Source organism: Panicum virgatum, chromosome 2N (genome assembly GCF_016808335.1).
Source record: "Panicum virgatum strain AP13 chromosome 2N, P.virgatum_v5, whole genome shotgun sequence".
In the NCBI taxonomy this organism is placed as follows: Eukaryota; Viridiplantae; Streptophyta; class Magnoliopsida; order Poales; family Poaceae; genus Panicum; species Panicum virgatum.
In genome coordinates this window covers 7,459,336-7,472,140 of record NC_053146.1, presented here as the reverse complement: position 1 = coordinate 7,472,140, position 12,805 = coordinate 7,459,336, and the positions used below count along the sequence as shown (strand labels likewise).

The following is a 12,805-nucleotide window of genomic DNA, read 5'->3' as shown; positions in this document are numbered from 1 at the left end:
ATCTAATGAGCCTAATTAATTCATAATTTACTACATTTATGCTACAGTAACCATCCGCTAATCATAGATCAATATATCTCATTAGATTCGTCTCGCAGTTTAGCCCCAGGGTTCTGCAGTTAGTTTTATAATTAACCTTTATTTAATACTTCTAAATACTAAAAAGTCCCAGGGACTTGAAAAAAATCCCTGCAACCAAACAAGGCCCTGTTGCCTGCCGTCCGGTCTCACGGAGCTGGTGGGGTGGATGGCATAGCGGCTGCCGGCCGACGGTGAGGACGGTTGCGCCGCCGCCTGATTGCGATTTGCCCAGTCCTCGACGCCGGCGTGAATGCAAGAGCACACTTCAAGTGATCCAAGGACAACTTGCATGTTTTCGTCTTTTGACACCTGACCTTGTCACAAACCAAGACATTGTCAAACTACCCTAAACCTCAAGAGCATCTCTAGCAGTCTCCAAATTCCTAATCCAACTATTATATTGCGAGAGTTGATAAGAAAATAGTGCTCCAGCAATCCTCCTAAACCTTTCCCTTTTTCCAATAGTTATTCGGACAACTCAATAATACACCCCAACTCTCCCTAAATAAAAGGGAAATTGTGACTCTCCCAATAAAGTAGTTGGATTGAGATGAGGTTATTGGGAGACTGCAAAAACAACTCCCCCAATAATCCTTACTATTGAGACATCTCCCGATACCAGTTATTAGGAAATGATTATTGTGGGACTGCTAGAGATGCTTTAAGAATAGTTTATTGGCTGATCAATATATTTCCTAATTGGAAGGGAGCTTGAGTATAAAAAATTAATAACTAAACATAGCATGTCTATACCTTTCCTACTTGAATTAAATCAATTATTAAGATTTATTGTCCGGTCAATACCTTCAAATGGAAGCGTGAAGTCTCATTCTTGCTCTCCGCGTGGGCGACAGAATAAGCCTGCTTCAGACCTACTGCCTCGAACCATCGCCATGGCACCCGAGTCCAAAAAGGTCTGCGTCGTCGGTGCCGGCCTGTCCGGGCTGGTGGCGGCGCGCGAGCTGCGGCGCGAGGGCCTCGCCGTCACGGTTATGGAGCAGCGCGGCGATGTCGGCGGGCAGTGGTTGTACGACCCGAGGACCGACGCCGGCGACCCGCTGGGAGCCACCGCGCCGGTGAAGGTGCACAGCAGCGTGTACGCGTCGGTGCGGGTGATGGCCCCGCGCGAGTGCATGGGCTTCTCCGACTTCCAGTTCGTGCCCAGACCCGGCCGCGACGCGCGCCGCTTCCGGGGCCACCGCGAGGTGCTCTGCTACCTCAAGGACTTCTGCGCCGCGTTCGGGCTCGCCGGCGCCGTCAGGCTCAACACCAGGGTCGTGCGCGTCACCATGGCGTCGCGGGAGGCTGGCGCCGCCGGCGCCGACGTGAAATGGCAGGTGAGATCTGTACACGTCGATCCTGACGGCGGAGAGGAGGGGTCGCCCACGGAGGAGGTGTTCGACGCCGTGGTCGTGGCCAACGGCCATTACTCGCAGCCGAGGCGGCCAAGCATCAACGACATGGAGGTGCGGCCGCGGCGGCAGCTGCACAGCCACTCGTACCGGGTGCCAGACCCCTTCCGCGACGAGGCGGTGCTGGTGGTGGGCAGCGGCGAGAGCGGCTTTGTGACAGACCCGCCGAGTTAAAACGCTTAATTAAGCGTAACCGCCATCACCTGACGCATTAGCTTAATTAAGTGTAACTTGACAGACTGTTTCCAACCCACAGGCCGATCGAAACACACCAGAAGTCCCGCACGAAGGCGAGCGCAGAAGATACCAGCAATACGAAAATATTACAAAAATAGTAAATGATATTAAAGCTTTTACAAAACAGTTTTAAATTTAAACTTTGCAAAAGAAAAAATAGCAGCGGAAGAGAATCTAACTTACAAAGCTTGTTTAATAGAGAATAAATAAAACAAATTAAATAATTCGAGGACTACCGAGACGTGAAGATAAGGCGACACATCGAGCCCACCGATATGACACCTAGTTAGTTACTAAACCTGAAATAGGGTAAACAACAAACTCTGAGCAACTAATACTCAGCAAGACTTATCCGACTATTGGGTATACTTAGCCCGCATATCTAGACATGCAAGACATTTGGCTGGTGGTTTATTTTGCAGAAAAAGCAACTAAAGTAATTCCTTACTTTCATTATTTTAGCTTCAGGTTCTATATAAATTAACTCTCATCTAATATTTGCATAGACCCACTATAGCAATCATGGTGATGCAAGCAAAATAATTCAATGAGCTCAATATTTTATATAAATATACCTAACTCACATTCTACATGTTTGCTACGATGCAGCAAAGAGATCAAGGCCCTCATGACCGCGAGATACGGCGAATCGATTCGATTTAACCTTGCAAGGTGGACCTAACCAACACGGCACGCAAAAGCCCCGTCGGACCCCACGCACCAACATTTCCCCTCCCCGCCTCGAACTACAGAACCGCCCCACCTTTTTATAGTCAGTCGAGCTCAACATGAGACCACCAAAAGTAAATACATGCATCACAATTCTCCGCGACTACTCGACTCGCCCTAAGGGGTGGTGATGAAGTTCTGTACTTTCGAAGCGAGGCAGCACTAGGCTTACCGGTTTCGACTACCTCCTACTCCCGGCATGCGGTTAGTACAATTCAATCCCCGATCAGCACTGCCACAACAACCGGTCCTTAATCGACTCAGACGGGGCTAAGGCACCCAGGAACTCTGTCCTGCTGCCATACCTATCCATCATCCCCACCCGGTCTCACATCTCCATATCCATTTCAACCCATTTCACGAATACTGAAGTATAAAGATAATAATGTATCTCGCGAGTAACCGGCAATTACTCGACTTCTAAAGTTTCCTGTGTTTCGCGAGTGACACGAAGTCACCCGACTTCTACCGGACTCATTTAGCCTGGCACCACTATCGACCTAGACATACTAGTAAAAATTCAGGGAAACCTAGGAATAGCTAGGGTTCCAATCAATTCCTAATACGTAATGCACATGTAATAGATAAAACATATACACAGTGAATCATAATTTAAAATAGTAGGACATGCACCGGGGCTTGCCTCAGGGTAACACTAAGTTAGCGTTAATTCTCGCAATGCCTTGGGCCCTTCCGACCATTGGGCCGGGCCTTCACGAATTCCTTCTCAATCCTGCTTCGCTAGCTCTTGGGCTTCACGGCTACGCCTGTTCCACAGTCACGATATCGCATGCACCGGAATCTACATGTGTGCATATGCATATGATATGAGAGAATGCATATATGAATGACATATTTACAAAAACAATCCATAACTGAGGGGAATTGCTAATGATTCGGACCAACTACCCTAACCCTACCCGCTCAGCTGCCGCCACACCGGTCAGACCGGTCAGACCGGTCCAAATTACCCCAAGCACACTACCGGTCAGACCGGTCCCTCTGACCGGTCAGACCGGTCCTAACCGAGCAATGTCCTGAGTATATATATTTCAAGCTGCAGCTACTAAACTCTTTCTTTACTCAATCAACCTCTGGGTGAATTCAAAGAAGTAATACATAGGAGGCTAAAATAGTTAGACAACTCTAAGAGATTATTTAAAAGTATAACCTTAATTAATTGGGAAATATGCTAGTTTAGGAACAATTCATAATTAAGTACTAAATTTTCATATAAGAAGCTAGTTAAGACTATTTATTTAAGCCTACTCATGATGAACTTAACCATTAAGAAGCTACAAACCCACACGTCCGGAGACTCCGGGTTTTAGCCCAGATTGTCCGGGTACAAATTTTCTAGAGTAGCCGTGCATTCTAATGGTGAATCAAAAATTAACATGACACTACACCGATAAAATGTGTTAATTATATGCGCCAATATCTTTCACAAACATAAACTAGTTATTATCTAATAAACATACTAGTACAGAGATACGTTGATTACCATACTAAACGATGTTTTATAGACTTGTAACTTTTGCAATGAACTACACATTCCTAAAACAAGCCACTGCCCTAGTTTCATAATTTTTGGACTAACCTATTTACCAAAAAATAATTAAACAACTCTAAAACACAACCTAAACTTTATCGGAGGCAAAAAAAATGTCATTTCGCAAGAATTAATATTTTTCCCCTGGAGATTTAGATCTAAGCATTCCAACAAAACTACTTTTGTATTTTTAAGATTTTTCCTTAATTTGTTAGGCAACCTGCAAGTTTCGTCAAATGAATAAAAGGGCACACACCGGTCAGACCGGTATATACAACCGGTTAGACCGGTACTAGCCGAGCAATGGCGCAGGGCCATGGCCGGCGGCGTCCCGGGCGGCTCGGCGTCGGAATCCACGAAGGAAGGGGTCGGGAGGATTAGGAGCTCACCACGGACCCATTTTAGGGACTTGTTTGGGCGGAGGACGACCGGAGAGGCGGATCGACGGTGAGGGGCGGAGCTACTGTCCATGGAGGCTTGGAGCTTCGATTCTCGCCGATTCGACCGAGGAGAGGCTAGGCTGGAGGTTGGGGAAGGTGGAGGAGGTGGTGGGGAACTTCTATGCGCAAGGGATCGAAGCAAGGCGACAGGAGGGAGGGGATCGAAGGAAGGGGCGGCTGTGGAACGAGCTCTGCTCGTCTCTGGCTCAACGGGGAAGAAAGAGAGTTGAGTGAAAGAAAATAAACACCGTGAGAAGATAATGTTGAGTTGGAAGGCGCCCAACCGGTCAGATCGGTTTGGCCTACCGGTTAGACCGGTCCGGAGACGGGATGTTACAATCCTACCCCCTTAAAGAAATCTCGTCTCGAGATTTATAGGGAAAGAAAAGGGCCAAGAATAAACTTCTAATATTTATACATGACTAATGAGAATTGGCCATGAATTTCGACACACTTGATCACGTGCACACTTGGAGGAAGAATAACTTAAGTAAGGAATCAACTCCCAGTTGCTTATACGAGATCAATAGAAGCCTAACATCGATCAAATCGAATTCTTTTTGGTTGCCATGAATAGTTGGAGTGTAAAGAAAAAGTTTTTGTCCAAGAATATACTTGCTCAAAAATGTATATTATATTTCTTAATTGAGTTGTATGATGCAGGACGCCTATGTTCTGATGCATGTTAGTGACCCAACATTCTTAGAAACTCAAGGTTTAACTACCCATTAGCGTTGTTGTTTGCGTATGGCCTACCCCCTTAAAAACAGACTCGCATTACAAGGGTTGCAGGAAAAATACAGTCGTAGCAGATCCTATCCACACGTACTTAAGTACCAGCGCGTACCCAGCGGCTCAACGTATGGCTGCAGTCCACATGAGGCCCTAGGTCTCGTCAAGGCACTATAGTCCGAGGGACAATCACCACTACATAGGAAATCATAGAGGGCAACTCAAGTAACACAAGAAATCAGAGAAAACTTTACGAATTATGAAAACACCACGAGTCCTATCCTTAGTCAGTCGGTCACTCAGGTTTCCCATGCCAGTCTCAGAACTAACCAATATGTGATTATGCAATGTAAGAAACGTGCGACCCTAATCATACCTGATGACAACATTGTATGTGATCAAACTTTTAATTTATTCATGTTTATTTGAGCAAGAAGCCAAAAATGTAAACGGATTCACTTTAGATATAGGAACCGGGGCGATTAGAATAACGTGTATTATTGGTAGAAGAATAGAAAGATGTTGTCAGCCATTAAGAATGGCTGGAACGAATTTTCTTCAAGCATTAGATTGAATAATCTAAAGACAAGGACATACGATCTCAAATTAACATGGATCAATTAATAGAGAACCTTTATATTTGAATAAATTGGAATAGTCATTGGGACACGGATAGGATAAGATTAGCGGATAGCGGAATGAAAGGTACTATAAGAAAATCAACCCAGAGTTTCATCTAAAGATAACATCCTTACTTTGACTATCCAGGAGAATAAGATTGATCAGAAGATTTTTATTCTCAGAAGTGAGAATACCGACCACATTACTAGAGTCGTAACTTCGCATTTCAATTGTTTAATCCAGTACATAAATTTTTGTTCAGTTACTACGCAATGGTTTTTAGGTTTTACTAACCATGTGGGGTTCGAAATTACTGAAAACGAGACAAGCATGGCGGGAAGGAATTTTGTACAAGAACTACTAATAAACACCCGAAGCAAAACAATATGATGACTATGATGAAATGCTAATAAACATTCAAACAAAAATAGTGCATATGATATGATGTATGCATGACCTATACGTCCTCACAAAGGAAAAATTTTGCCACTCAAACTATGGCAATATACGGAGGTCCTTGCGGTGGCACCATACGTACTCTCTCTATATACTCTATACGTCTATTACTAATTTTTCCCCTACGTAAGCGGAGTTAGTGTACCTGCAGAAAAATCACAATATATATATATATATATATTCCCACCTACTTAATGCCTAAGAGTTAGTTGATACTATATTTACAACCACCTGACATAACCTACACTATATAGGACTTACGATCTAATCTCTCCTAATCCCTTAAGCGCAGAGAGACGTATTTTGTCAAAACTCAATTTTTTTGTTTTGAAAATATCAAAAATAATATTGCTGGTACCCTCTGGTGCATTTCAGCTCTGATACCAGCTGTGACAGACCCGCCGAGTTAAAACGCTTAATTAAGCATAACCGCCATCACCTGGTGCATTAGCTTAATTAAGTGTAACTTGACAGGCTGTTTCCAACCCACAGGCCGATCGAAACACACCAGAAGTCCCGCACGAAGGCGAGCGCAGAAGGTACCAGCAATACGAAAATATTACAAAAATAGTAAATGATATTAAAACTTTTACAAAACAGCTTTAAATTTAAACTTTGCAAAAGAAAAGATAGCAGCGGAAGAGAATCTAACTTACAAAGCTTGTTTAATAGAGAATAAATAAAACAAATTAAATAATTCGAGGACTACCGAGACGTGAAGATAAGGCACCACATCGAGCCCACCGATATGACACCTAGTTAGCTCCTAAACCTAAAATAGGATAAACAACAAACACTGAGCAACTAATACTCAGCAAGATTTACCCGACTATTGGGTATACTTAGCCCACATATCTAGACATGCAAGGTATTTGGCTGGTGGTTTATTTTGTAGAAAAAGCAACTAAAGTAATTCCTTACTTTCATTATTTTAGCTTCAAGTTCTATATAAATTAATTCTCATCTAATATTTGCATAGACCCACTATAGCAATCATGGTGATGCAAGCAAAATAATTCAATGAGCTCAATATTTTATATAAATATACCTAACTCACATTCTACATGTTTGCTACGATGCAGCAAAGAGATCAAGGCCCTCATGACCGCGAGACACGGCGAATCGATTCGATTTAACCTTGCAAGGTGGACCTAACCAACACGGCACGCAAAAGCCCCGTCGGACCCCACGCACCAACCTTTCCCCTCCCCGCCTCGAACTACAGAACCGCCCCACCTTTTTATAGTCAGTCGAGCTCAACATGAGACCACCAAAAGTAAATACATGCATCACAATTCTCCGCGACTACTCGACTCGCCCTAAGGGGTGGTGATGAAGTTCTGTACTTTCGAAGCGAGGCAGCACTAGGCTTACCGGTTTCGACTACCTCCTACTCCCGGCATGCGGTTAGTACAATTCAATCCCCAATCAGCACTGCCACAACAACCGGTCCTTAATCGACTCAGACGGGGCTAAGGCACCCAGGAACTCTGTCCTGCTGCCATACCTATCCATCATCCCCACCCGGTCTCACATCTCCATATCCATTTCAACCCATTTCACGAATACTGAAGTATAAAGATAATAATGTATCTCGCGAGTAACCGGCAATTACTCGACTTCTAAAGTTTCCTGTGTTTCGCGAGTGACACGAAGTCACCCGACTTCTACCGGACTCATTTAGCCTGGCACCACTATCGACCTAGACATACTAGTAAAAATTCAGGGAAACATAGGAATAGCTAGGGTTCCAATCAATTCCTAATACGTAATGCACATGTAATAGATAAAACATATACACAGTGAATCATAATTTAAAATAGTAGGACATGCACCGGGGCTTGCCTCAGGGTAACACTAAGTTAGCGTTAATTCTCGCAATGCCTTGGGCCCTTTCGACCATTGGTCCGGGCCTTCACGAATTCCTTCTCAATCCTGCTTCGCTAGCTCTTGGGCTTCACGGCTACGCCTGTTCCACAGTCACGATATCGCATGCACCGGAATCTACATGTGTGCATATGCATATGATATGAGAGAATGCATATATGAATGACATATTTACAAAAACAATCCATAACTGAGGGGAATTGCTAATGATTCGGACCAACTACCCTAACCCTATCCGCTCAGCTGCCGCCACACCGGTCAGACCGGTCCATCAGACCGGTCAGACCGGTCCAAATTACCCCAAGCACACTACCGGTCAGATCGGTCCCTCTAACCGGTCAGACCGGTCCTAACCGAGCAATGTCCTGAGTATATATATTTCAAGCTGCAGCTACTAAACTCTTTCTTTACTCAATCAACCTCTGGGTGAATTCAAAGAAGTAATACATAGGAGGCTAAAATAGTTAGACAACTCTAAGAGATTATTTAAAAGTATAACCTTAATTAATTGGGAAATATGCTAGTTTAGGAACAATTCATAATTAAGTACTAAATTTTCATATAAGAAGCTAGTTAAGACTATTTATTTAAGCCTACTCATGATGAACTTAACCATTAAGAAGCTACAAACCCACACGTCCGGAGACTCCGGGTTTTAGCCCAGATTGTCCGGGTACAAATTTTCTAGAGTAGCCGTGCATTCTAATGGTGAATCAAAAATTAACATGACACTACACCGATAAAATGTGTTAATTATATGCGCCAATATCTTTCACAAACATAAACTAGTTATTATCTAATAAACATACTAGTACAGGGATACGTTGATTACCATACTAAATGATGTTTTATAGACTTGTAACTTTTGCAATGAACTACACATTCCTAAAACAAGCCACTGCCCTAGTTTCATAATTTTTGGACTAACCAATTTACCAAAAATAATTAAACAACTCTAAAACACAACCTAAACTTTATCGGCGGTAAAAAAATGTCATTTCACAAGAATTAATATTTTTCCCCTGGATATTTAGATCTAAGCATTCAAACAAAATTACTTTTGTATTTTTAGGATTTTTCCTTAATTTGTTAGGCAACCTGCAAGTTTCGTCAAATGAATAAAATGGCACACACCGGTCAGACCGGTATATACAACCGGTTAGACCGGTACTAGCCGAGCAATGGCACAGGGCCATGGCCGGCGGCGTCCCGGGCGGCTCAGCGTCGGAATCTACGAAGGAAGGGGTCGGGGAGGATGAGGAGCTCACCACGAACCCATTTTAGGGACTTGTTTGGGCGGAGGACGACCGGAGAGGCGGATCGACGGTGAGAGGCGGAGCTACTGTCCATGGAGGCTTGGAGCTTCGATTCTCGCCGATTCGACCGAGGAGAGGCTAGGCTGGAGGTTGGGGAAGGTGGAGGAGGTGGTGGGGAACTTCTATGCGCAAGGGATCGAAGCAAAGCGACCGGACGGAGGAAATCGAAGTAAGGGGCGGCTGTGGAACGAGCTCTGCTCGTCTCTGGTTCAACGGGGAAGAAAGAGAGTTGAGTGAAAGAAAATAAACACCGTGAGAAGATAATGTTGAGTTGGAAGGCGCCCAACCGGTCAGACCGGTTTGGCCTACCGGGTAGACCGGTCCGGAGACGGGATGTTACAGGCCTGGACATCGCAACGGAGCTCTGCGGCGTCGCCAGGGAGGTCCACCTCGTGGCCAAGTCCATGGAGGATGCCACGACGCCGTCGCCGAAGATGTCGAAGCTGCTGGCCAACTACGCCGGCATCCGCCTGCACCCGCCGGTGGACCGCCTGCGCGAGGACGGGACGGTGGCGTTCGCCGACGGCTTCCTCCCCGCCGCCGACACCGTCCTCTACTGCACCGGGCACTCCTCGATCCCGTTCCTATACACGGCGGGGCTCGTCACCGTGGACGGCAGCCGCGTCGGCCCGCTGTACGAGCACCACTACTAAAAAACGATTTGTAGCAACATCCCAATTTTTTTTAGGAGCGAATTGAAATTTCACCCGTTGCTAAAAATAGAGGTGAGGTACTGTAGCATTCGACACGCCCCTAGAAATCGATTTCTAGGGGCGGGTCACCCCTTCACCCACACCTAAAAAATTGGAGGCATTTGTAGGGGCGGGTGAAGCCATCACCCGCCCCTACAGAGTTGAAAACCACGTGCGTACTTTGCTGAAAAGTTTGAAAACCATGGGTGCATGCTGTTTCTTTCCTCTCTCCTTATCTTCTCCACGAGTTTCGTGGGTAGCCTTATCTCTCCCCCCTCTCATTGTCTCTTTCCTCTCCCTCTCTCTCCTTATCTCTTCATCCCTCCGAGTCGCAGCGCGGCGGCCGGTGAGGCGCCCACGGCGGCCCGGCTCGCGGCGGGCGTGAGCAGTGCAGCTCCGCCGGCGGCGGCGGTGTGGGCGGCGGGGCGCCCGAAGCGGCATCGGCAGCCTTTTTTTAATTTTTTATTCGGTTTGTAAGGGTAGGTTAGTCCATCACCCATCTCTAGAAATCGATTTCTAGAAACAGGTATAACACCTACCCTGCAAATATTTATTTCTAGCTGCAGAAAGCAGCAACGGGTGCGGTATTCATTCTTAAAAATAGTTTTTTACCCGCCTGACTCTTTTTTACAGTAGTGCACACCTTCCCGCCGCCGCTCGCGCCGTCGCTGTCGTTCGTCGACCTTCCGATGCGGGTCTTCACTCTGTGGTTCTTCCAGGCGCAGGGAGGAGGGTCGCGCCGGTGGCGGCGACTGGATCGCCGTCCTGGGCTGCTCACTCAGCTCGATCGTAGCTCACACGACCTGCCCGTCTCTTTGGTCAGGAGTACTTGGAGTTCGTCTACCGGCGCTCGGACCTCCCACGCATGGAGGAATGGAAGGTGGAGCTGTTCGAGACCAGCGTCATGAACGCCAAGGACGACCGCGAGGCCTTCCGCGACCGCGACGACGACGACTACAGCGAAAGCGTCCGCGAGGGCCTGCGGAGGTGGCGCCGCGTGGCTGCCGCTCAGTACGAAGCAGCTCTTGCCGCTGCTGCTTCCGGTGATCGCGCTCGTGCTGATGCCGAGGCGCCATTGCCGGCTCCGTGTCAGGTTTCACAACTCTGAATCGAGCAGCTACACGACGGTATGGCACGCCATGGCGCACAGAAACATTCCTGGTGTGCCATGCATGGGCTGGTGCCTGGTGCCGTGAAAGTTGTCCCACCTGTTTGGTTGATTCCACACACAAAAAAAATAAAATAAATCTGTGGATGGGCATTTTTAAAAACGGTATGTGAATAATTAGTCGAACAGAAATTGTGCGGGTTTGAAACCGTAAATTTTTTGTCCTCATGACTGTTTTTGGTTACCTAGTTTTTAAGTGATTCTTGTTTTCAGTTTTCTTTATTACAACATTTTAGCGATTTTTTATTCATCTTTCAATCAATTTAGGTTTTTTTTCTAGTAATGATATTTGGTAGCGTGTCACATTATAATTGAACAAAAAAACTGTTAAAAGTGACTCAAACAAGAGCCGGTGGTTAACGTCTAGCTGAGAACAGAGATCAATTCTCATCAATGGGCCCAGTGAATTCACAAAATTCAGCTCACGTTCTCCTGTGGCTGAATGTTCGGGACTTCTGGTTGGCTGGTTTAGCCATGTTCATAAAAAAAAAAGTCCAACAGTAAAGTTGGGCTGGGTAGTTCCATTCTGTGTGACTTCGCAGGCTTTGTTGTCCATTTTCATAATCGTGGACTGAATGCTCAGTACTTTTGGTCGGCTGGGTTAGCTATGCTTCTACTAGTGGCGGTTGTAACGGTCTCGCATGGCGGCATGGGTAAGGATGGCAATAGGTACCTAAAATCCAAAACCTAATGGGCTTTTGCTTTATTAGGATATGGATCTGGGTCAATTTATCTACTCATAGATCACTTAATGGGCAAAATATCAAACCCATTGGATTTGCGGGCATGGATCTGGGTTCATAGTACCCAAACCTGTAAACCCGTGGGTTTTTCTATCCGCTCCATTGTAGCAAAGTAGCTCATAAATTCATGATACTTCAAAATTACGCTCAGACTCAATGTTCAGCCCAAATGCTCATCTAACGGCCCAAAACTGTAGCTTAGCAGCCCAAACCCAATCAAGCAGTATAAATACTTGGCACCCAAGCTGAAACCCGAGCTCAGACCAATGCTCATCCATGGGCAGTGAATTCACGAAATTGAGCCCACGTTTCTCCTGTGGCCCAGCTGCTTAAAAGTCCAACAGAAAAATTTGGGCTGGGTAGTTCCGGCCTGTGTGACACGTGGGCCTTGCTGTCCAGTTTGTAGTTGTGGGCTGAATGCTCTGTTGGGCTGGGTTGCCTGCCGGTCTCACGGAGCTAGTGGGGTGGGTGGGCGGTTTTTTTATTTTTTTATTTTAGTTTTTTATAAAAATATATTTTCGATTTGGAAATTTACAGGAATATACCCCGGCCGCCCCTCTGCCAGGCGGCCGGGACCTGGCCGCCCGGCAGCGGGGCGGCAGGGGCATTTCTGAAAAAAATTTACGGAGCAGGTCCCTGGGGGCCGGTCGCCCGGCAGCGGGGCGGCCGGCCTTGGCCGCCCGGCTGCGGGCCGACCGGTCGTAATTTTTGCAATTTAACCCTTTTCGCTAAAGAATTT

The 12,805-nt window shown here is 46.1% G+C and overlaps 1 pseudogene; it reads left to right on the top strand.

The window, feature by feature from the left end:
• The first annotated feature begins 974 nt into the window (after positions 1–974).
• Positions 975–11,519, top strand: LOC120662329 (annotated as a pseudogene).
• The last annotated feature ends 1,286 nt before the right edge of the window (positions 11,520–12,805 follow it).